The 23,928-nt window shown below is 46.1% G+C and overlaps 2 long non-coding RNA genes across 4 annotated transcripts; one reads left to right on the top strand and one right to left on the bottom strand.

Moving 5' to 3' along the window:
* The first annotated feature begins 6,245 nt into the window (after positions 1-6,245).
* LOC100833830 lies at positions 6,246-7,992 on the top strand. Of its 3 annotated transcripts, none has more exons than XR_001407620.2 (3): positions 6,246-6,569; positions 6,710-7,231; positions 7,588-7,992. It is a non-coding gene; the product is annotated as an uncharacterized LOC100833830 (long non-coding RNA). The 3 variants fall into 3 exon arrangements; XR_730117.3 differs by having other exon boundaries at positions 6,255-6,569; positions 6,926-7,231; XR_002961558.1 differs by having other exon boundaries at positions 6,255-7,231.
* Positions 7,993-8,250: 258 nt separating this feature from the next.
* LOC104581896 lies at positions 8,251-9,026 on the bottom strand. Its single transcript, XR_730118.2, has 2 exons — positions 8,873-9,026; positions 8,251-8,788 (listed from the first exon to the last, which is right to left on the bottom strand). It is a non-coding gene; the product is annotated as an uncharacterized LOC104581896 (long non-coding RNA).
* Between the last annotated feature and the right edge of the window lie 14,902 nt (positions 9,027-23,928).

Consider the following 23,928-nt stretch of genomic DNA (forward strand, 5'->3'; position numbering starts at 1 on the left):
CTAGAATTGATGTCCGGGTTTGTGCGTATGCTGAATTTGGTGATAATGGGGCACAAGTTTGGCATCCAACTAGGGATGAACTGAAAATTATAGACAGAGATTGTGTTAATTTCAAAGATTTTTGTGAAGAACTAGACGAAGAAATAAAACATGGATTCGATCAGAAGTTGTTAATCACTTCCTAGGATAAAGCTATCCATTACTTTCCGTTTTTGGACCAGTGGTGTGTTTCAGCAAATGGCCACAGAATTGCAATGGTACCCAGCAAATCCACAATTGAGCGGTGTGTTTGGGTAAAGGCCACAAAATAACAGTGTCCCCTAGCCAATTTCCCCTTTTTATTTTTGTGCCCCTCATCCCTTAGCTGTACTCAGGAATACCCAGGCCTCAAAACTGTGCTCGCTTCTAGACTTGTTCGCTTTCTGCTTCCTCGCAAATGCCCTCACGGAGCACCTGCTAACGGTCAAGCCCCTTTGACCGTTTGCTTCCAACGGGTGGGCCGCGGGGAGTGCTGACAGGTGGGGCCGGAGCCGCATTTCTAGCGTGTGGGGCTGCGAGGAGACAGTGCAAGCGGGTAGGTCTTAACGGGTCTGGTTACCTTACATGCGTCCACGTCCGTGCGTCCTGACAGGTGGGACGGTCATCGTTAATGACAGGTGGGCCGAGGAAAGGCGGACCGCTGGGACCGAGCCAGAGGATGACAGGTGGTACGAGGCTTCAGACGACACGCAGGGCCAGTGTCATATTTCCTTACATGTGGAGCCTAATTGCTCTCCTTTACTCTCAACCAAATCCCGACCAGAACCCTAAATTGGCGGTAGACGGCGGCGGCGCTGCGGCTAGTAGGTGTGTAGAAACGAACGGGAGGCGGCGATGGCGAGCACTAACCCACCTCTGTACCACAACGTCGGTAGCTGGCGCCGATTCGAGGAGGAGATATTTTGCCATGAGGAGCCTGATATCCGGCCCGATGCGGCCGAGATAGTGATTTCCCGCACCTCCGGAATGGAAGAGAAGGCGGCGAGGCTGCGAGGTAAAGCCATCGTTGCTACCATCCATACAGGATCAGCGCTCAATCCGCTGGCCACTTCGGCTGAAGAGGTCATGGCAGCTCTGAAGCAGCGCTGCAACTTCAAAAGGGGAGTGCGCATCATGGTATGTCATGCGTCCGGCAACTTTCTGATTCGCTTTGATTCGAGTGATGATTGCACAGCAGCGGTGATGCAATCGATGCGCATCAGGTGCCCTGCCGGAGACATCTCGTTTTGCCCTTGGAGCTCCATCTTCCGTGGAGAGGAATCAAAACTGCCTTTTAGCTGTGTTCTTAGCTTGGATGGACTGATGGAGGATGCGCAAGAGCTTGAATTTGTGAAGAATTTGATTAATCATCTAGGAGGCGAGTTCGTGGCAATTCTGCGAGGACTGATCCGCGCCGCGTGAAACTCAGGGCATGGATGCATGATCCTTGTGCCATCCCGAAGAGGTTGCTGATGAGAGTGCCTTGTTCGGCCACACAACCAGCTCCTAAATATGCTGATGAGTTCATTGATGATTCAATTGCAACGGGGGCAGAACCAGAAACCAGACGTGCTGTGTCGTTCGGGGTCATCGTCCACGTCCATGAAGTGGTCGATAGGTTTCATCTTCTTACTGATGGTTTTAACCACAACAACAGGGACTACTCTGATTTTTCTTCAGATGATGAAGCTTATCTGGACTATGGTGGTTCTGGAATACAGCGAGGAGATCTCACTAGCCTCCATGAGTTCCCTTGTTTTGCTGGCGCTGTAGATAGCTCAGGTCCTCCAAAAGGAGGGGTTAATTCATGTTGATGTTGTGTTATGTTTAATCCATGTTGATTTTGATGTATGTTGTTCGAAAACTACCTATATGTACTGATCAAGAGCAGGTTGTTGCTCATTATCTGAACATGGGCATGTGCTGTTATCGAACTTATCATTTCCTACGAATTTCTTTCGCAATTTTACTTCCTCCAAATTGATTTCTGACTACACAAATGTATAACAAATGGAAAGTTATGCAAGATTACCAAATTTCAATATGTTTTGAGAAAGTTGACTTTTCTTGACCAGGTAATTGATAGCGACATTTGGATGTCCCAGGCCACCCAAATGGACAATTTTGGAAGAAGCTTAGAAAGTGAACTTGCTCCAAATTGATTTCAGACTGCACAAATGAAATCCGAATGGAAATTTATGCAAGATGACCAAATTTCAACTTGTTTTGTGAAGGTTGACTTTAGTTGACCATGGAAAAAATAACCACATTTGGTTGTCCCAGCACACCAAAATGGCTGCAGTTGGAAGAACCCCCAAAATTCGACCTTCTCCAAATTATTTTCTGATTGCACCAATAGAAAGTACATTAAAAGTTAAAAACACTGGTGAAATTTCAAACCCATTTGAGAAAATTGACTTAGCGTTGACCAGGATTTAAATCCACTCAAATCCATTCAAATCTGCAAAAAGAAAGAGTTTTTTTTAACTTTTCTTCGAGGAGTCAAGTACTAACAATCTTTGCATACTTCCAATAGATGTTCCACAACTTCAAATCATGTATGTCGCATCATTTTGGCCCAAACACAACAAATTTAACTGAATTTGAAATTCAATTTTTTTTACAAGATTTGGACAAAGTTTTAAATCCAAATGTCAAAATGAGTTCATTTCTCCAACATCTCCCTATGTGGTGCCATGTACATGAAGTACATTGTGAAATTTAGATAATGCTCTGATAATTTTTATGTGATGAAAGATCACTAAAAATTGACACTTGCATAAAATCATAACTCTCGGACAACTATTTCATATTATTAACATTTTATACTTTTGAGTTAAGTGTAAATCACATTAATGAAGTAATGAAGGTATAGAACATTTAATTTTCATTTCTGAAATGGTTTGCTAATTTTTGAATATCAAATTCACCAAAATTTGCTTGTTTTTCATATTTTTGATGTCAAACGTGTGCAATACTAATCCCAAAAGATTTAGACAGCTTTGTGAGTGCATCACAAGTGTTTCCACCAAATATGATATTTTCTGGACCTTGGATACTATATGTTCATACATTCTTTGAATTACTGAGTTTATATATGAAAAATAGATAAACCCATGGAACTGAACTGAATGATGAGAAAATCAATGAAAAAAAGTTGTGTCTGGACCATACTAGTATAGCAAAATTGGATTCCATCCGGTTCATTCCAATTTGAAACCTATTTGTGCATGAAAACAGGGATTTCAGCACACCAAAATGGCTGCAGTTGAAAGAACCCCCAAGATTCGACATTCACCAAATTATTTTCTGATTGCACCAATAGAAAGTACATGAAAAGTTAAGAACACAGTTGAAATTTCAAACCCATTTGAGAAAGTTGACTTCGCGTTGACCAGGATATAAATCCACTCAAATCCATTCAAATCTGCAAAAGTAAAGAGTTTTTTTGAACTTTTGTTCGAGGGTCAAGTAGTAACAACGTTTGCATACTTCCAATAGCTGTTCCACAACTTTAAATAATGTATGTCGTATCATTTTGGCCCAAACACAACAAATTTAACTGAATTTGAAATTCAAAAAAATATGAAAACACGTCCAAATTGAAAATGCTTTTGAATACATGCAATACATACCAAATGTGCTTACTGTGCCAAATTTTACAAGTTTTGGACAAAGTTTTAAATTTAAATGTCAAAATGAGTTCATTTCTCCAACATCTCTGTGGGGTGTTTCAAAAACACCCGAGGGAGATGTGGTGCAATGTACATGAAGTACATTGTGAAATTTACGTGATGAATGTATCACTAAATATTGACACTTGCAGAAAATCATAATTTTCGGACAAATATTTCATATTATTAACATTATTATACTATTGAGTTAAGTGTAAATGACAATAATTAAGGTATAAAACATTTAATTTTCAATTAAACCTATGTGTTTGCGTTCTAATAGGTTACAATGGGTCCAATGGACATTTCTTAAATTCATTTCTTGTCGTAAATGTATTGAAAAAGTGATTTTTCATTTATTGCCGAAATGTGCTGAAAATCCAAAAAATGTACGAAATATAGTAAAATTGCTTCAGAAATTCTGAAATTCTTTGAGAAGAATAAGTAACATGTAAGGTTACCTCACAAAAATTCTTATATGTTCTAAACCTTTATTTAGAAACGTTTTGGACCCAACATTTGAAAATTGGATAAAACTCTATCAATGGCGGGTTAAGAAAAGCCTGCCATTGATGTAAGCCGGCCACCCGATACTGATAGTTATGGCCGGTTCGAACATGGATCCCCTGACGTACGTTACCCTGCAGTTTGGTCATTGGCAGGTGGGCCTCATGCGTGACAACCCCAGATGTCAGTGACTATGTTAGGGGAGGCTACGTCAGAGTATCTCCTTCCAGTTCTTGTAATCAAACTCACTTTTTCAGTGTTTTTGCATTATTATTTTCAGTGTTTTTGCATTATCAACGATTCTTGCGGGTCATATAGAAATTTGAATGGATCTTGAAAACACACACACACACACACACACACACACACACACAGGGAACGATCTGAACTTCCTCGCCTGCACGACTGAATGTGAACTTCCTCTCACTACGCTATACTCTGCACGCGCACGCAGTACGGGTGGTTTGTGCGGACGGTATTTTGAAATCTGCTCTTAAACCATACAGAATTAGCATTAACGTTATATACGAAAAAGGTGCGCCTGGTTCATAGCTTTCCAACGCCGTATCACTTGCATCATTCCGACATGCGGTTCAAAAACAATCGTAAAAATATCGTCTTTCCTTTTTAGACTGATCTGATTTCGGTATTTTTGAAATTATTCCTAAACCGTGGGGAATTTGGAAAAACATTACATATGAAAAAGCTGCGGATTTTCAGTAGCTTTCCAACGGTATAGTGTTTGCGCAAATCCGAAAAAGTTTGAGAAACGCGAAGAAAAATCAATACATCCTACGCGTCAACACGGCGTGAATGTTCTGAAGTTGCATCAATACACGGGTGAACTTCTGTTTTATAGACTGTGAACTTCCTGATGGTCTCTGAACCTCCGTCGGTTGTAATATTTTGCCCGCCCCGGAGAAGGAGGAGGTGTCCGGACGTGAATGTACTGAACTTCCCTAAATACAAGTGTGAACTTCTTATTTTATAGACCGTGAACTTCCCTGGTACAAGATTTTTGGCGAGGAAGTTTTGCAAATCCAGATTAACAAGGCTACTACACACCTGTTTTTGCAGCGTGCCAGCTAGTGAACTTCCCAAATAAATTTGCCAACTCCCATGAAACTAGCTAGTGAACTTTTCAGTCTAAACGAAAGGGCATCTGTACTTCTCAGTCTAAACAAGCGAACTCCCATGAAGTAGCTAGTGAACTTCTCAGCATGAACTTTCCAGCGTACCACACGAGTGAACTTCCGTTTCATAAACTGTGAACTTTCTCACGGTCTCTGAAGCTCCGCCGACTGTATTTGTTGCCCGCGTTAAAGAACAATGAGTTCTACGGGCGTGAACGTTCTGAACTTCCATCGATACACGAGTACTTCCGTTTTATAGAGTGTGAACTTCCTGGCGGTCTCTAAACCTCCGCCGCTTATATCTTCCTCGTTTATACCCAGTGAATTTTCTGACGATTTCGAACAGCGGACGGTAATTCGAAATCTGCTCTTAAACCGTAAGGAATTGGCAAAACCTTTATACACGAAAAAGTTGCGCCTAGTTCATAGCTTTCCAACGCCGTATCATTTGCATCATTCCGACAAGTGTTTCAAAATATATCATAAAAATACCATCCGCTGTTTTTTGTTTGGTCGTAATCCGGCGGACGGTAATTTGCAAACCGCTCTTAAACCGTTAAAAATTAGCAAAAACGTTATAAACAAAAAAGTTGCGCTTGGTTCATAACTTTCCAATTCCGTATAATTTGCATCATTCCGACAAGCGGTTCAAAATATATCATAGAACTACCGATTGCCTTCGCCGCCGCTTGCTCGCCCGCGCCGGAGAAGAAGGTCCGCTCGCCCGCGACGGCAGGTAGCTCGTCGCGGGCTCTCTCGCGTCGGCCTGCGCCCCCGCTCGCTGGCCTGCGCCGGGGGAAGAAGGTGGTAGCCGGGGAGCGCATCGGGAGGAGGTCCCGGATGCTCACTCCCGTCGGCCTCAGCCGCCGATATATATCGCTAGTTGTCACATCAAGATTCGCACGCGTTGGTTCCGGGGTGCAGCGGTAGGTCTCGGTCGCGCAGCCCCTGCCACGAGTAGTAGCGCTTTCCCCGATATCAGAACCTGTCCTGTCCCCGGGATCGCGGACACGACGGAAATGAGGGCGAGGGTGGGCTGCTAGGCCTCAGGCTAGGCCACGACCTCCAAGGCCCCCCTTCCTCCGTGGGCCCCTCCATTTTGACGACGCGACTAGAGCCCTCCGGCTCCACCACGTTGCAGGCCAAAAAAAAGCGCTCCCCAACACGCCGCTATTTCGCTGCGGCGACGCTGCAGTGAAGGAAGAGGACGCCGGCCGCCTACTCCGGCAAACCGAAGGTTAGTACAGCTTTGGTTCGTTTGGCGGTTTCCTGTGGTTGGTAGATGCCGCGGGGGCTGCAATCTGGTTTTGCATCCTATCCCCCAAATCTTGTGCCGCCTGGCGGCCGAGATTATCTGCTATTCTCTGTCAATATCAGATGGCCGGTGAGGGGGCCGGTCTCGTTGTTCCTGGTCCCGACGGAGGTGCGTTTGGAGCTGGCGTCGACATCCTGGAATCCGACTACCCCGCCGACAACCTAATGCCTGACGGCAGGAACACCAGAGACCGCAACTTCTCCCCATCTTGTCTTGTCCCCAATCTGGTTCCTGCCGTCTCGCGTCCTAGCTAGCTGATTTTGCTTTTCGATCTGAAGGTCAGATGGGCGGGGAGGTGGATTCCACGCCAGGCCGAGTTTGCTGGAGATGCGACGGGCGCGGTAGCTGACGGCCAGTTCACGAGCTGCTGGCTGCCGAGTGGGCAGCTGCCGCTGGCGATGGAGAGTTTGGCGTTGGCGGAGAAGAGACCGGGGCCTGCCCCCACGAACCTGTCCTTGGTGGAGCAGACGGCACGGGAGTCGTGCCTGGCGTCGGAGCTGCCGGCGCTGGAGCTTTGTCGGCGCATGCGGAAGAGGCTTGGAGTGCAGGAATCGAAGAACCCGAGTCACCTCGGTACAAAAGAGGTAAAAACGAAACACCCAAAACAATCCCCGATTCATGTCCGTTCCGAGAAAAAAGCTACTCCTTATTTGTTTGCCATGCTCTGCTCATGTCCCCTGCATCATAACGTTTGATCAGGCTACCTCTTCTTTTAGGCTTATTTGCTCTTAAGTCTGTTTGGTGGGTACATTTAATTAGATGCTGCCCCCGAAATGTGATGTGGTAACGGTAGGCTGTTTGATTGAACTAGTGAAATCGCTACTCCTGCTCAATTGGAAAATGTTAGGGCCAGAAGTGTTGGCTCTGAAGCCAGCTGGTTTGATCCCACTGAATGTATGTATTTCTTTGAAGATTTACCGAAGCAATCTGTTTTCTGCAGGAAGCCGGGACGCAATCCGGCAACCCGCTCTTGCAAGGAAGGGCAACCTCAACGGCCGGAAGATGGGCTAGCAAGAAGGCACGCTGAAGAACCGATGTAGCAGGTGCAAGGGGCAGGGGAGCAATTCAGCTACGCGTGCTGTTGAACTTCAGAATTGAACAGGGTGCGGTTGATCGGGCTGCCATAATTTGTTTCAAGTTAATCAGACCAACAATTGTGTCGTGGTCTGTTGTCAGTAGCATGTGTTTTGTGCCAAGTTGTTTTGCTTGTAATATCTAGCTTGGCTGTTGGTCTGTCAGGTGTTAAGACGACAATCTGAACCCTGTCATCTTGGCCTGATTTTTGTTCTGTTGAAACCACGTTTGGCTGCGAACCTGAACCATATATATTTTTATTTTGTGCCAAGTTTGTTTGCTCGTAGCATTATAGCTTGTCTGCTCGTCTGTTTCTGTGTTGAGTCGATCACAAAACGTTTCTGATACTCTGTTTACTCCAAATCATGATTCTTACCGGCTGCTTTTCTCTCGATTGATTATTACAATCGGAAGACAAGCAAAAGGTGGCAATTACGCTGATCGGAAGACACAAAATCTTGAACATGCATCTTCATTGCAAAATCCATGAAAAATCAGAAACTACAATTGCAAAATCCCCCCGGCGGCGTAATCAGACCCCAAATTCGATGTGCTTAATGCTGTAGTTTACGACAGAGACAAAAATAAAAATCAGATTTTACCTGCGACTCACGTGACTTGAATTGCATAGCCTGCGCCCCCAATTGCCATTAGCGGGGCGCCCACATACAGAATTGAAAAAGGGAAGCCAAATTAACCTAACAGAATTGGTCTTGCAGCAGCCTGATTTGCGTACATAGCTCCTACCGTCACCAAAAGCGCCCAGTTGACAATCGTGGAGCAATTAACTGGCGCTACAAGCAACATCAAAACAAGAACAGAGACCAGTGAGCGAAAAGTCCTCATCTTGTGAGCCCCGCGTTCCAGGATGGCCACCTTGGACTCGTACTGAAGAATCTCAATCTCCATCCGGCGGCGCAGCAGGTTCAGCTCAAATCTAACGCCAGCGAGCTCATCGGTCTTCCGCTCCAGCTGGGTGTTCATCGGTCTTCATACTCCACCATGGCGTCGACATAATCTATCACCAGGTCGACCCATATCCAAGTCTTACATGTCAATTCGTGCTGCTGTGAGAAACGAAAGAAAATGTCAGCTGGATCCAGCGACGGGAGATGGCCGGAATGGTCAGACTGGTGGGGGAGATTTCGTACGCGGGTTTGCCGGCGTGCCGAATCTCAGGGCGATGGGGACGGTATGGAGGAAAGATGGAGCAGCCAAGGGGAGTGGACGGGAGCGTGACGTGGGGCTTTAGTGGGATGCGGCCTGAAAATGAGGGGAAAGTACGTGGACACTGACGGAGGTGAGCTATGCATCGGGCTCGACACCAGCCACGCACGTAGGCACCTACCAGCGCAAAATGTGAACCCCTAGTCCGCCCGGTGCGAATCGCGTGGAGATCAGACGGCGGGGGATGTACGTGAAGGTACAGGCCAAAATGCATTTCCCATATATATAGAAATATATAAAAAAGGGAAAAATACATATGGAATTTTATTCCACGCTCCTGTTGATCTTCTCCAAGGCCTTGGTACATGTCTTCAATGTACCGATCAACGATCGGAGCACTTCCACGGAGACTTGTACCGTCCGCAGCGGCGGCGGAGGCGACGAGGGTGGCGGTGGCGGCGACGCACGGCGCGATAGCAGGGCCGTAGGAGCTGCTGGAGGCGACGGCGGTGGAAGAGGCGGTGGCTGGGGTGCAGGTTGCGGGGCCGGTTGACGTACCACCGGCGGAGGAGCAGGCTGGGCCGGCGATGGAGACACGGCCTTCCTTTTACGGCCGTCTCGCTTGACGCCAGACTTAGGCGGAGGCGGAGGCGGAGGCGGAGTTCGACGCCGTGGTGGAGATCGGCGGCGTCCACGACCACAGCGGCCATTGCAGCGCTGCCTACTACGGACTTCATCTTCGTCCGATGAAGTCAAGAATGTCGTCCGTCGGTACGGACTCTCTCCGTCGATCTCCCTATTCAGTGCTTCAATGGAGGAGCACTGGAATCAGGATGGCAACGGGGCAGGTTTAGACGGGTCGACCAAATCCATATCCATATCCATATCCATCACCAGACCAACTATCCATCCACGAAAATATCTTTGAATGCAAAACAATATCCACATCCATATCCACCGGTTATCCGAGTATCCATGGAGTATCCATATCCATGCAATATACTCCCTCCGTCCAATATTAAGTGACTCAAATTTGTGGTGGACACAGGATAAATTTTAAGGTGTGGCGGAGTTTACACGGCAAAAATTCATATCATAACTATGCGAAAGCTCATTGGATTACTAGATATATACTTATATTACTTTGTGTTCAACAATAATAATAATAATAATCCAAAAATAAGATATTGCTGCTCAAAATACCTCAATAGATGACACTTACGTGGATGACCGATCACCGATTTATAATCTATATTAACCAAAAGACCATATAAGTACTCCCTCCGTCCCGAAATAAGTAACGTGGATTTGGGAGGCGAGGACACTTACGGAGGGAGTACTTTATTGCAGCAACGGAAGATACATCTATCGAGTAGTGGATCCACATGTCAGTAATTTATTTATTTTAATAAATACCGGGTATCCATGGTTATCCATGGATCAAATACGATATCTGTGCCCGCTCCATGAGTTGGCGGGTATCCATTCGTGGATATCCATGGATTGAAAACCCGATCCATATCCGCGATCCATGGGCTGGATATCCATGGATATCCACATTTTGACTATCCTTGCCATCTTGACACTGGAAGAAGTCCCCAGACTACCGCGCCATGTCGATGGATCTTTTTGGTATGAGAGAAGAAGGCTAGATGAAAGGCTGTAATGATGGCACGTAATATATAGGCACAGAGCTCTTTCGAGAAACTTTTGCACGCCTCCGCAAGTCAAGCTCCCTATTAGTTAAGAAATATTGAAGGCCAGAGGGCGCGCGGGAACACATCAGTTTCCCATGCGAGTCCCTGCAACCGCCCACGCACGCCGGTTTCCCATGCAAGGCCGCCGCGCACGCCTCCGCAAGTCAAACCGCTCCGGCGTAGAGTCCCGAGCATTCATGCAAACCGCTTTTAAAGCCCACCACCCAACACTCATCACTGGAAACCACTCCCCTTCCCGTTACCATCGCTATTTAACCTGGCGCCATGGAACTAATTCTTTCTATTCTTCTCCTTCTTGTACACATCTTGACCTCTCTCCACTTCTTCTGTGCGGTTAACCGACGAGCAATGGCATTCCAAGGCCGCACCGTCAACCCGCCGCCCCTCACGGAGGAGCAGTTGTTCCCACCGGGCGTGCTTGTGGAGCGTACGCTCCAGGTGTGGGCGATGTCGCGCAGCAGGAGCCCGATGGCGCTGGTCAGGGACTTCCTCCACACCGGGAGGCCGTAGGCCCTCCAATGTACCGCGTGGAGCAGCTCCGAGAGGATGGCATCGACACGGCCATCGTCGTGCACCTCACCAACAGCCACGACGCCGAGTACCTCCTTGGCCGCGTGTATTGGTGTGGATGCGAGTTTATCGCATTCATGCTGTACAACGTGTAGACCAACACGGTGAACACGTTCCCCCACGTCGGCCAGATGCACGGCATCCCGTACGTCGTGCCGGAGGTGGCGCCTGTGGAGGGGCCTGCCGAGCCTGGCGTGGCAGCGGTGGAGGAAGCGGGCGGCCAGGAGTGATCAGCCGTGTCGTTTTATGTGAATGCCGTTAATTGTAAAGTTTTATATGAATGCCGTTAATTGTAAAGTTTTATATGAATGCCGTTAATTGTTAGAATTTGTACTGCATGTTCTATGATGATGAATTGCTCTATGATGATGAACCGCTTTATTGAACTGCCTGTGATGTGATCGCTTCCATAACAAGTGTAGCCTCGGGTAGAATTTGCTTTCTTCGATTAGGCTATGTAGACGCCGCTTCCCTTCGCAAGTCTCGCCGACGATGAAAGGACATTTCGATCTCTAATGAGTTTTGGTGTTAATGACAACTTAATATGTGGACTAACCGTATGCTAAGTGTTTTCAGAAATTATATAGAATCAAGCAAAGCGGTTCGTTGCCCTCAAAGGAAAGAAGCGTAGAAGAATTTACGGCTTTTTATTTATATTGAGTCGTAGAAAAATCCGTACTATAAAGAGAGAGTCCATCTGGAAAGGCTAGGGTGAATCAATTTCACGTACACACAACCACCAAATTGCACCCACCAGATAGCCTCAATCTCATCAGTGAAGATTAGCTAAAACCTATTCTTGAACCAAAGGGTTTTCCCTGTTTTTCCTATCCAGGGCGGCAGTACCGGTCATCCCAGGCCGGTAGTACCGGTCGCGAGAGTACCGCCCCGGTACCGCACCAGTGCTATGAGGTAGCAAAACGCTACTGACATATAGCGGCACTGGCACCGTACCGGTGCTGCACTACCGCTCGCGATAGTACCGCCCTGTGCAGAAATTGCACATAACGGGCAGAAATCGGGGATCCTATAAAAGAGGGTCTTCGTCCCCAACGGTTCGTTACTCCATTCCTGCAAGCGTTCTTCACCTCCAAAATTTCAAATCTCGAGATCTCTCTCCCTAGTGCTTCCCCCTAGCTAATACTTTGAGGAAATGTTGAGAAGAGCTCGATCTAGGGTTTCACCAAATCAAAAGTTGATTCCCCTTGTTTTCCTTGGTGGATTTTGTTATTCTTGAGATTTTGTGATCTCTAGCCGGAAGATGTCTCTTCAAGCACTCCAATCTTATGAGGAGGTGTTTGAGGATTTGGGAAGGAGCCTCCAATTTAATTGTGGATTCGTGCCCTTCTCCTTGTTTGTAAAGGTTCGGCACTCGCCTTCAAGGAAGCCATTAGTGGAACTCACTTCGCCTTTGTGGTGTTGTGAGAGCTCATCCCACCTTTGTGGTGTGGTGAGTTGGAGAAGAGAGTGAGCCTTCGTGTCGTCTCTCCCTTTGTGGTAGAGCACTCCTCCAAACGGAGACGTACACCGATCCCAATAGGTGGAACTCCGATGAAATCTTCGTCTTCGCGTGTGTTATCATACTTGCCCGTTTACTTACTTGCTTTACTTCATTGCCTATACTTTGCTTTGGCTATTGCACTTCATACTAGGGTTGCATTCACTTTAGAGAATCTAGAAAGCCCTAGGATTAAGTGTTTGTATCTTTCAAGAAAAAGAAAAATTAAAGTTTGTTAGTCTCCTATTCACCCCCCTCTAGTAGACCATACCGATCTTTCAGACGAGCCCACCGAGGCGTATCTAGCGGCCCCGTTGCCAGGGCGAGCACGGAGGCGTATTTGGCAGGGGCGGCGGCGTATTTGGGAAAGGGATGAGAGAGATAGGCTTTCCTTCGCAAGTCTCACCGGTGAGCCCACGGAGGCGTATCTGGCGGCGCCGTTGCCAGGACGAGCACGGAGGTGTATTTTGCGGGGCGGTGGCGTATTTGGGGAAGGGATGAGAGAGATAGGCTTCCCTTCGCAAGTCTCGCCGGCGAGCTCACGGAGGCGTATCTGGCGGCGTAGTAGCCAGGGCGAGCACGGAGGCGTATTTGGCGGGGGCGGGGGCGTATTTGGGAAAGGGATGAGAGAGATAGGCGACGGAGCGGGGGCGGGGGTGTATTTGGGAAAGGGATGAGAGAGATAGACGACGGACCCACCTGTCATTTTTTTATGGAGCCCCACATGTAAGTTAAGTGGACCGACTCCACCTGTCAGGACGTCGCCCGCATGTAAGGTAACCAGACCCGTTAAGACCTCCCAGCTTGCACTGTCTCCTCGCAGCCCCACATGCTAGAAACGCGGCTCTGGGCCCACCTGTCAGCACTCCCCTCGGCCCACCCGTCAGAACCAAACGGTCAAAGGGGCTTGACCGTTAGTAGGTGCTCCGTGAGGGCATTTGCGAGGAATCGCGAAACAAACAAGTGTAGCAGCGAGCACTGTTTCTGGCCTCGGGTATAACTGAGTACAGCTAAGAAAAAAGGGGCACAGAAATAAAAAAACCCTTGAGGGTATGTTTGGATGGTGACCAAACTTTGAGCTGCCAATTTTTTGGTCATTGACCAAGATTTAGGTGTTGTTTGGATGAAATCCAATTTTTTGGCAAGCCAATGCCCCACTACCAACTCTAGTACATTTTTTTTGTCAAAATTGGCTAACTCATGGACAAACAAATGGGCTGTTTGGTTTGACCACAAAGTTGCCCTACCAAAAATTTTGCTAGCCAAATAATTGGTTATGGTTTTGCTAGCCCGTGAGTTAGCCATCTTTGGTAAAAGAAATTGAACTAAAGTTAACTATGGAACATTGGCTGGCTAAATATTTGATCACCATCCAGACAAACATCAAATTTTGGTCAATGACAAAAAAATTGGCTTGGTATGTTTTGGTAGCAAACCAAACACATCCGAAACATCAACCCATATTTTGGCAACCAAATTTTTGGCATGGCATTTATGTGCTCAAGCCAAACAGCCCGTGAGTATTTGATCCTAAAATAAAGATGTTATTGTCTATATTATCTACTCCCTCCGTCAATGCTATGTCAAACTTCTTAAAGTGTGATCAAATTCACATAAAACGTATCAACATCTCAAGTATCAAATAAGCATACTACTCCCTCCGTCCAACAAAAGATGTCTCAAGTTTGTCAAAATTTGGATGTATCTAGACATGACTTAGTGCATAGATGCATTCAAATTTGGTCAAAGTTGAGACATCTTTTGTTGGACGGAGGGAGTATGAAAATATATATCATGGATTTAATGAAACTAATTTTGAATCGTAGATGTTGGTAGATCTTTCCATGAACTTGGTGAAAGTTTAAAAGTTTGAGTCAGGACAAAGCTACGACTTCTTACGTTTAGGAACAGGGGTTGTATTAATTTGCAGTTCGAGGTGGTTTATACTCCTCCTCACACCCAAACATAATTATTTCCTCAACATGGATCACTAAAGCGAACAACTCCCTCGCATAAGGCAACAGATAAGACAACAACTTCCACATCTAAGGCAAGAAACAAGCGAAAAACCGGAATTCTCATGGTTTCTCTCCCTTGATTTGTGTAGCAAAGTTTGCAACAAAAACATATGCATAAAGCTGACAAGGGGGTATTTTTCATGTGAAGGCAATGTTAAAAGAACTTGCGCCAGGCTTTCAAAAAATTTAGACACACAACAGTTTTTATACAATGTTCCATAATTCGGAAAAAAGTTGCAAAATGTTGGGACAATTTTTTAACAAGTTTCAAAATTTGGGATGATTCCCCATTTTACGGAATGGTCTTTTAAGTTTTTCTGACAAACTTTCAAGAATTTTGAATGGGCTTTGAATTGTTTTTTGGGACAGAGCATTTAATTCTTTTGAACAAACGAAAAAACAACGAGACAAACTTTCATATATTTTTAATGGACTTTACAATACCTGGGACATGTTTTCTACAAATTTTGGATGGGCTTTCAAAAGTTTAGGACCAACTTTCAAAAAAAAAATTGGAACAAGTTTTGGAAATAATCGAGGACAAATTTTTTATTTTTCCTAAATGGACAATCAAAATTTTTGGATAAAGTTGGAGTCTATGTTGCTGCCACCTGTCCAATTGAGCTAATCTGGACTACCGTGCACAACATCACAACGCTTAGGACTAGTTTCCCAGTTTACAGGAAGTTGGACAAAAATGCTCCGACCTCTCAAGTAGTTGGGCGAGAGGTGCAATTACCTCGTTTAATAAAAGGTTTTATTATATCTCAGATGCCTGATTTTAAGGCGGGAAATTAAATCTCAGTTGACGTATCAGAACCGCTGGATTAATATCTAGATTAATCTAGATGTTGTTCCATGATCTTTTTCCCATCGTTCGTCCCGTATCAGAGCGGTTGGAGTAAAACGTCTTGGTGTATCGATTAATTGTTGAGACGTGCCGGCCCACCAGCGAACTGCTACGAGTCTAGGACGTAGGTAACGAAGTTTTGCTTGTCGGAGGGACTCGACGACTAAGACTGCCCCTCCGTCCTGAAACAAGTGACGTTAATTTACATAAAAATCTATACAAATTCACGTCACTTATTTTGGGACGAATGAGTACTTGTTACGTACTTAGTGCAAGGCACGGGCAGGGTTAATTTTCTGCTGGCAAGCTTGACTGTATCTCCAGCTTTGTTTCTTCATGATCAACTACTTTCACAATGGCAAAAAAGAGAACACTTTTCAATACTTTGAAAGTTTGCAGGAGTATTGAAAAAGCGGAAAAGAAGTAACTCTACAGCAGGCTGGGTCTTGCAGTCTCGGCCCAGGAGGAAACACAGACGAAACATTTGTGTGGGCCGATTTCGCAAGCCCAGTCAGGTCAACCCAGCCGATAGTTCGGCGCTTCCGTACTTCCAGAGCAAAATAAAAAGGACTTTCAAGGCCCATGATTCGAAGCACTCTCTCTTTTCAGTTCAGCGGTCTTTTCATTATACTCTGTTACTTTACACACGCATCTCATATTTCCATTTTTTTCGTTGAGAAATCATCTCCCCCTTTGTAAACAAAAGCAGAAAAAAGAGGGGAAAACAGCGAATCACTCACTGCATGCACAGTAGAGTAGTGGTACTCCAGAACAGGGCGAGAGCACAGCGAAAAGGGCAGCACATCATACGTCAATGCAATGCAGAACAAGGTTCCCCCGCCCGCCCGATGGATCCATCACCGCCGGGAATAATTACCGGATAGAAGAGTCGCAGAGACGAAAGGTCGTAACAGTAACAGCAGCAGCCTCTAGCTAGCACTAGCAGTAGCACCAACGAGAGACGTAGCAATCAATGTATGGATCTGCCGCATGCAAGCCCGGGTGGCCGATCGATCGCAAGATGAAAACATCCCGGAGTGGGGCAGCAATGGATGGAATGGATGCCGCTTTTCACCACGAGTACTAGCACAACCATTCTATTATAATTGGCGTGTGAATGCCATGGGGATCAGTTCACACTTCACAGACCTGTGGCGGAACCGGGAAAGGTAAGAAAAAATGAGATCCAGCGAGCGAGCGGAGGGCATGTAACTATGCAGTGCAGGAAAAGATGGATCGATTGCTGGCTTGAAACTGGTTACAGTATTATCTAGTGGTCATGTCAGAGTCGCAGAGAGCTAGGTGGCTATATAGCTTATAGTCGCCCCGAATCGATCATATCGATCGGCCAGCCGATCGGTCTCCACCGTGTGTGATACAAGTACTGAGTCTGTGATCTCCACGCTGGTGTAAGGAGCACACGTTAAGTTTCTGACCCGATGGTGGAGGAGGCGCAGAAATGGATCGGCCGGGAAAAGCTTGGTGAAGCGCGCTCGTGTGCGTGGCGTGCCAAAGGCTGTCTGGATTCGGCCGTGATCCGTATTCCAGCAGAGACAGATCGCTAGCTCAAAGGCACGGCAGACGGCGCGCACCGCCCCGGCCGGCCACCCAACTGCTTGAGAGCAGGGCAAGGCAGAGCAGCAGACAAAGGGCATTGCAGAAGTCCAAAGCAGAGATAGACCGCCGATCGATCAAACTAATTGACCATGCTTAACTGAATCTGTCGTTAGTTGATGCATACTGGTTTAGTGGTGATCTCGAGCCTGCAGTCATGCACGGCCGGCACCGTTTCTGAGCCATTAGGCCAGATCAGGAAAGATCTCTGTATAGTAGCTGTACTTATGAGCGAGTGGCTAGCTGCTGTGAACAACTCTCAACTTTTCCGAGCCGCATCATTCCGGTCGCATCACCGTCCGATCGCTCGTCGTCACGAAATCGATCGATCGATATCATTCCGCCGGTTATTAGTCCACGAAATCCATCGATGGCTCTCTTCCCTGGCAGCACTGCATGCCGGCCCCCGGCATCACTCCGTTCCACAAGAGACACGGCAGAAGATTGTTTGAGCCATCAATCAATTAAGAACGCAATATATCGATCTTTTACGGAGTATATTCGGCCGATTTGATCGATAGAGCACGCACGCATTGTCCCAGCATGCATGCAGGCAACGGTCGTTTCGTACTCGACCGAGAAGTCGAGATAGCTGGGTAGGTAAGTAACCATTGGCGCGTTCCATGCTTACCCTTGAATGGAATGTATGGATACGTATCGAGCAATGAGCCAATGATGGTAGGGGAAGGATCGGCAGGCCAGAGCATGTACTGGTCGTGAACGGGAAGAGATCGAAGAAAGAATCCAAGCAAAGGATGGAGAGGAGACAAGCTTTTTCTCGAAGCTAGCGGAGTATACAATACTAGACTGTAGTGTTACTGCTGTCACGGCAGCTAGGTAGCGGTGCATGCTATGTGATATGGTAGCCTTTTTGCCGCTTACGCCAAAAGGAAGGCTGGCTCTGGATGCTCTCGTATCATCTCCATCGCCACCAAACGAAAAGGCACAGGAAGTGACATGCAGTAAAATCTGGTCAGTTTCAAGGAGGAGGCGGGCCGGCCGACGCCTTGCATGCCCGAAAGCCGAAAGCCGAAAGCCGATTAACCGTTGGTGAAGATGGATGGATGGATCGATGTGCGCGTGCCAGGTTAAGCAAGTAATGAAGCGAGTTATTTTATGCATGCGCGGCGGTGGTGGGAAGCGGGGCCTACGTACGGCCGGCGTCGCGCAACGGGCCGGATAATGAAAGTGATTTTGGACGGGCGACGGCATGGGCCGGTTGCTTAACCTGGGGCTTTCGGACCGACCGCATTATTTGCATGGGCAACGAACGATCGTGCCACTGCCGTCCCCATCCGCGCTGGCTAGCTTAATTTTGTTTTTGAAGAAACGGCAGTCGTTTGCCATTCGATTAGGAGGAGAAGTGCATATTTACAGGACTAGAAAAAACAGAAAATAGTCACGGAGGCAACACAGTGGAACGCCCGCTCTCCCGTCTCCGGGGTCAATAGACTGCACCGCCCCACTTTAATCTGCTCGCGACAACTCTGCCGCATGCATACACGGTGGTCTATGTACGTCTCGTATGCTGCATGCATGTGTGTTGCTCCCCGGCCGGCCCGCAGATCGACAGCCCCTCTCACGGGAGTATTTTGGCGGCTGTGTTTGGGTGGCGGTCATAAATTAAAGAGTAATCCCCGAGTTGTGTTAAGTTGCCACGCACGAAAACATACGGGCAAGTGGGTACGTGAAGCATGCTGCCACAGCACACGAGCTTGCAGCTGGTGCATGAGTTGGCCGTTTAAATTAGCACGTGCCGCGCTCTGATCTCACCGTCGTATATATACGGATGACGCGCGCGCAGGCACGAGCTTTTCTGCCACTATTACAGTGACTAATTAATTTCCATCTGATGACCGACTACTGTAAAATGATGTGATCACAAATGATGGAAATTGAGTGGAGCAGTGACGCCATTTTGATAGCGATCGATGGTTTAATTAGCCGGCCCGTGCAATCCATGTATATATGCATGCATGGCCTGCAGCAAGAATTCCAGAGATAACGTTCCGGAGATATATACGCGTGCATGGCCGATCGATCCGGACCGACCAGTACGAAAGCTAAGCGCAGAAAGATAGATAACCGTCATCGATCGAGCTCGTTTCTGTGTGTGGAGGAGCATATGAATACGTTGCATCCATTCGTTCGTTATATGTGTACTCGAGTACCGTTTCTGGACTGGAATTCATATGCCATAATGCATATCTTTTTTCCTTTCGTGCATATCTTGCTGTGGCTGCCGACGCTTCGATCAAGTGCATAGACGTACTGATCATCAGCTTAGAGAGCAGAAAGTAAAATCATCATCCATGTAGATGTAATGCCCGTCACATCACCGGGAAAGTATACTCTTTCAGAAAGTTCTAGCTCTCTGCGGCTTTTGACTTTCGCTGCCTAGCTCGACCGAGCGCCCGGCTAGCTTGATTCACGTACTACTGCTCTAAAAGAAAAAACAACTTTCCATCGGGGGGGAAAATCTGAAAAACTTTGCCTGGCTGGTGCTGCAGGGTTGCATGCACCTTCAATACAAAGCGTATACTGATCATCATGTGTACACTTCGAGTTGTGCCAATGAGGAACGGGCACATTGCACATGCACCAAACAAGCGCTAGCTGTTCCCTGCACCACATGTAAATACGTACCTATACGTGTGCATACAAAACCTGTCAGAACAGGCTCGATCGTGGCATCGTGCAAGTGTGCAACCACTTATTACAAGTGGAAATCCTCGTAGCCACAAACGCCGTAGAGTACGCAGAGACGATGTGTGTACGCGTAGTGTACCGTCTACGTAAAGCCCTTTCGGTTCCAGTCGTCTTTAATTCGCCTTTGCCTAGCTGCATGCAGCCACGTACGGTACGTGTCGAGTTTTTCAGACAGTGGCTAGCTGGCCGGCCAATGAAGGGTTTATTGGAGAGTCGTCGCATCGATCGATCGTGTTTCAGCTGGTAGGGTCGGTTCAATTTGGTGCATGTTTTGTATAATTGGCCGGCCGGCCCCAGGCTTTGGTCGTCCCGTTTCTTCTCCTGCGAACACGTATGTGTGTGTGTGTGGATAGTATTTGCCTTTACACTCTGTATTGCATTGCACTACTAGTATATCTGAAGTTTCTGAATAGAGTTTTTTTTTTGGGTGAGCAGTTCCACGATATGTTAATGTACAGAAACTGGCCGGTGTGGGCCTTGATTAATTAAAGTACGGAGTACATACTAAATGTATGTATAATATAAGTATTGGAGGCTTAGCTAGCTTAGCTATAGATAGATAGATCGGATGGATATTATACAGTACTAGAGTTCTGGGATGCATCGATCAGAGGAGTAGCACGATCGATGATTTGTATATAGCTGGACGTCCTGTTATTGGCCACACAACCTAAGCCGTAGTTTAATTTATACATAACTGTGTACGTACGGCCGAAGCGTAACAGGCTAACAGCTATGCATGCAAAGCTTATCCTGTTATATGTTTAAGCTAGTAGTGCACTTTTTGGCCTGGGTAGCAGATGCTGTTATTGTCATCAGCCTTAACCAAGAAACCAAACATGGCGTGCCGTTACAGCTTTCCGATCTCGGTCTAGCGCGCCTGCTGATGTTCCCGTTCCATCGCACTGGCCTAGCAGCTATAGCTAGAAAAAGGTTCAAGCGAACAATGTTGTGTTGACAGATGAAAAGCGTCCCGCTTTATGGCGAAATATGTGGTGATCGGCGGCTGCGTACGGTGGCAGTCACATGATGATCCAACTGAGTCGAATCCACATAGCCTAGCCGGAGAGAATGTATATGTACATGGTGTACTTCAAATTAAAGAATATGGTCCAGACTCCAGAGAGTTCAGAAGTTTGTCTAGGCCGATCATATGTATGTATATGTTCGGTGTGCATCAACAACTGATAAAACGTGACTACCAAACCATGCAGATCAGTCTCTCCAGGGTTAACGAATTAAGGCCAACTAAATGCCAGTGTACATTCCCTATTATATTTTTTTCGTCAGAATGCATTCTTAATTGACCTTTTTTATATATAGCAGAGACCAGGAGTACTATTTCCTCTGACACAGAAATGTCTGCCTATACATCAACCATGCATGAAAAGGCAGAGATGAGAAACATAGCCATGAAAAGTGAACACCTTGTTCCCTAATGGTGGCCAGGCCAACAACATGGGTCACCTGGGCACCACTGAATTAAGTAGTGTTTAATCCGGAGTGATCTTCAGAGACCCGGCCGGCCGGCCTGCGAACGTGTCGTCCTGGGAGCAAAAGCAGCAGCAAACTACAGTCTGCAGGCAGGGAATGTCGTGTGCTCCAGCGTGGATATGTTCCCATCGGGATTAGCGCGCGTGAGATTGTTCTGTGGTTACATGATCATTAGCCTCTGCTCCACCCGCTACCTTTACCTATGGCAGCCTATACTTAATTACTGGAGTAGTACTTAGTCCCTCTCATGTTTTGTTTGTTTGACTGCCGGCCCATCGATCCCCTTTCTCTTCTCTCCCTTTTTACACATTTCTCGTGGGGAAACAAAACAGAAATGAGGCTTGGGTATGCATGTCTCGCTAGCTGCTGCAGGGCCGAAGAAGAATTATTGTCACACTCCATCGATCGCAGGAGAACATGCATGATGATGCAGAATTGCAGACCCAAGCAAGTTGCGCAACCGGTGGGGCCTTTGTGTCCGGCTGATCCTAATTATCTTCTTTAATTTCTCTCCCTCTTGCAGGCTCACTAGCTACAACTAACCTACATATGCATATGTTTCTGAGAGGAGTTCTGTCGTTACAACAAGCAGATGGTCCAAGAACAAAAAGTGTATCATTGTTTTGTTCCTGATCGACGGCGTGTTAATTAATTATGGAGTGAATTGTGAATGGGGTGCATGCATATGCATGCTGGACTCCAATTAATTCTGCTTCCGCCTGATCACTTGTCCATCAAGTGTAGCGCTACACAGTCACATATAGAATTATGTTCTGATCGAATGTCAGTGCGATTTTGTAATGCACACTAGTTCTTATATAGTGGAGGGCAGACTTAATTAGCTAATCTGATGGGCGGTACTATAAACATATGTCAAAAAGGAAAGTTCATATATATACGAAATCCGTCCGTGAATACATACAATGCATTTAAAATCAAAGCTTACCAACTTTGATTCGAAATTGTTTAAAAAATATTTATTGAAAAAATATTATCTTATTAATTTCATGTGAAAAAAGTAATGATCAAAGTTGTATTCTAGAGTCCATGCTTATTTCTAAAATGACAATAATCACCGAATGCATGAATTAGTATTATATAGGACAAGACTCAAGCACGATGTTCAGCCCTCTCAATCCATGTATTTGTTTGTCCCGGCGCCCGCCCTCTCATCTTCTCCCCTTCCCCCACCGTACCCTCGGACGCCTTTCCCTTCCCTTCTCTCTACATCACAAGCTTGCCAGCGCCTTAATCAGCCAGTGTAACCGGTCTAGCCACCAGTAGCGTAGTAAGTGGCCCTCGCCTCACTCTTTACCGCAAGACCGGGCGCTAATTAAGACAAACACTCGATCGTCGGTTGTTAGATCTATCACAAGACAAACACAGAGTTCTATCTTCTTTTGATGTAATAAGATTTTGTGTATACTTGGCTTTGGTGGCTGTGTATGTTTCGACGTATAGGCCGGTGGTGTGACACTATGTGTCTGTTATCAATTTAATACTACATACCATTTAAAAAAACAAATAAATCTCTTTCAGAATTTTGTATAAACTTCACAAGTACTGTTCATTTTGCCCATAGTATTGTCCGACAATTGAACTAGCTAGATGAAAAGAACAATCAGTGCTATGATTTTACCACTTGATTTGACTTGAAAAGATTGTACCTAGCCAGCTCCAGAACTCTAGAATGGGGACTACTTTTGAGAGGCTCTGTTGGTAAGGAGAAAAAGACGCACCTCTCTACACTTTCTTTGCTTAACAAAAAAAAAGATCTACAAATTAATCCACCGCACCACTGCCTTAACCCCAAGAATTTTGACCAATCCATGCTTTATCTATGCGTGCCCATCTGACTGAATTAGACACATTTCTACTAATCATCCATCATCATAGCACGTACTAGCTACTGCAGATCTCCTTGATCCCTGCTCATGATACCGTTAGTTATAGTTGGATTTTAGTGTAAAGTTGTTCAGAGCATGTAGGAAATTTTGGTGCTGTCGTTATTACCAACTTCTAGCTATCTGACGTACGTCTATCCAAACAGAAACAAAATTAATTCGGCACCGCTTCATATGAATAAATATTCTCTAAATATTAAATGCCTTCAATTTCATTGTGATTTAAATATATATCTTACCTTTTTTTATAATGAGTTGATCAGGAACTAGCAAGCAATGAGAACCAGAATGATGTGGGGGGCTCCCAAATTTGGTTCATTCTTATGAGGGAAGGATTTTGGTGTTGCCCTAACAGTGGTAGGTGGCATCATAGTTAGCACAAGCGCATGTTTTGTGATGCATGCGTTACGCCCCAGAGTTGAGAGACATCATAATTCCAACTGATCATGCTTCTGGATTTATAATCAATCAAATGCTAATGGCTAAGCTAGGCTAATTAACAGATGCCATCAGTCCCTCGTCAGTCTGGTATATATATGCATGATCTGAGACGCACGGCACAGATTTCTAGGTAAGCATGATCAAGGGTAATCTGATCATGAGATCAGCAAGTTTGGGTTGCATTTGATTTGATCAGTATGAAGTGTGGGATTTACTGATCGATC

Source organism: Brachypodium distachyon, chromosome 1, assembly GCF_000005505.3.
Source record: "Brachypodium distachyon strain Bd21 chromosome 1, Brachypodium_distachyon_v3.0, whole genome shotgun sequence".
NCBI lineage: Eukaryota > Viridiplantae > Streptophyta > Magnoliopsida > Poales > Poaceae > Brachypodium > Brachypodium distachyon.